This window comes from Rhinopithecus roxellana, chromosome 16 (assembly GCF_007565055.1).
Source record: "Rhinopithecus roxellana isolate Shanxi Qingling chromosome 16, ASM756505v1, whole genome shotgun sequence".
In the NCBI taxonomy this organism is placed as follows: domain Eukaryota; kingdom Metazoa; phylum Chordata; class Mammalia; order Primates; family Cercopithecidae; genus Rhinopithecus; species Rhinopithecus roxellana.
Genome location: NC_044564.1, coordinates 20,632,069 through 20,633,849, shown reverse-complemented (window position 1 = coordinate 20,633,849; position 1,781 = coordinate 20,632,069). Strand labels below are relative to the sequence as shown.

Here is a 1,781-nt window from a genome sequence, read left to right as displayed (position 1 = left end):
AAGTAATATATGTTTATCTTCCTACCCTCGAAATGACAAAGGCAAAAACATGTCAAGCTATACTTTTTTCTCTTGTGCCCAAATTCAATGTGGAATTGAGCTATAATTTTTCTATGATTGGAAGTCACGAAGCACCAAAGACAATTGAATTTAATTATGACTGAATATATCTGGGATTCTGTTGATAAGCTGGCAAAGTCTGAATGAGACCAAGGTACTATAATAAAACCAAGGTATACATAATTCAAAAGTCATGATGTATTTATTCCATGCATTATTTTTCTATCATCTGAGCAAAATTCAATAATTATGTTAATATCAACATTTTCACAAATTTGTCTTCTGTTGATAGTAATGCTCTAAAGCAGGGGTCCCCAACCCCCAAGGTGCAGACCAGCTCTCTGCTAGGAACTGGGGCACATAGCAGGAGGTGAGCGGCAGGTGAGCAAGCATTACTGCATGAGCCCCACCTCCTGTCAGATCAGCTGAGGCATTAGAGTCTCTTAGGCAAGGGAATCTTATCCTGAACAGGGCATGCGAGGGATCTAGGTTGCATGAGAATCTAATGCCTGATGAGGTGGAACAGTTTCATCCTGAAACGATTCCCCCACAACCACGGTCTATGGAAAAATTGTCTTTCAGGAAACCTGTCCCGGGTGCCAAAAAGGTTGGGGACTGTTTGTCTAAAGCAAGGATTGGTCAACCATAACCTGCAGTCCAGTCAACTGTTTTTTGTTTAAAACATTTTAAAGGAACACAATCATGCTCCATCTTTTACATATTGTCCGTGACTGTCTTCATGTTACAGTGGCAGAGCTGAGTAGCTGTGACTGGGACTGTATGGTCAACAAACCTAAAATATTTACTGTCTGCATCTTTAAGAAAAAGTTGCCAACCCCTGATCTAAAGTTTTTTAAATGTAATTGTAGTCAAAATATACAAAATTTGAATCTATTATCATTAAGAAGTGTCAGTTAAAGTGAACATGGATGGCCTCGCGTGGCGGCTCACACCTGTAATCTCAGCACGTTGGGAGGCTGAGGCAGGTGGATTGCTTGAGGTCAGGAGTTCAAGACCAGCCTGATCAACATGGTGAAACCCCATCTCTATCAAAAATTCAAAAATTAGCCAGGTGTGGTGGCATACACTTGTAATCCCTGCTACTCGGGAGGCTGAGGTAGGAGAATTGCTTGAACCTGGGAGGTGGAGGTTGTAGTGAACTGAGATTGTGCCACTGCACTTTAGCCTGGGCGACAGAGTGAGATTCCATCTCAAAAAAAAAAAAAAAAAAGAAAGTGAACATAGAAATTCAATAATTAAAATTATTTTTTGTATACATCTTCTAGAGAAGTTTTTTCCTAAAGAAGTGCAATAATTAAAATTATTTTTTTGTATATATCTTCTAGAGAAGTCTTTTCCTAAAGAAGTCATAATTTAACAAATTAAAAGGTAAGATTCTTTTGTAGTTCACAAGCATGATGATTGCATGTTCACGTGCATGTGTGAGATATCACCCTCATGAACCTTGGTACAATGTCAGCACGTTACCCATCTCACATAAAAAAAATTAAAAAAAAGATAAAATACTAGTTCTAATTCATGCATATTAACATTACTTAAATAAAGCTAAATTTTATTTAACACATTTAAATAAATCTTATTAAACATTTCTGTGAAAATAAAACTTGACCTTCTACCATTCAACATCTATGTGATTGCCAGTGTAAAGACTTTGTACCATTCTTCATGCAATTCTACTTAGACCTACATATTGCGGATTT

At 37.3% G+C, this 1,781-nt stretch overlaps 1 non-coding gene across 1 annotated transcript; it reads left to right on the top strand.

Annotated features, from left to right (window-relative positions):
- The first annotated feature begins 1,454 nt into the window (after nucleotides 1–1,454).
- On the top strand, nucleotides 1,455–1,558 carry LOC115894104. The gene has a single exon (XR_004054149.1). It is a non-coding gene; the product is annotated as a small nucleolar RNA U13 (small nucleolar RNA).
- Nucleotides 1,559–1,781: the final 223 nt, after the last annotated feature.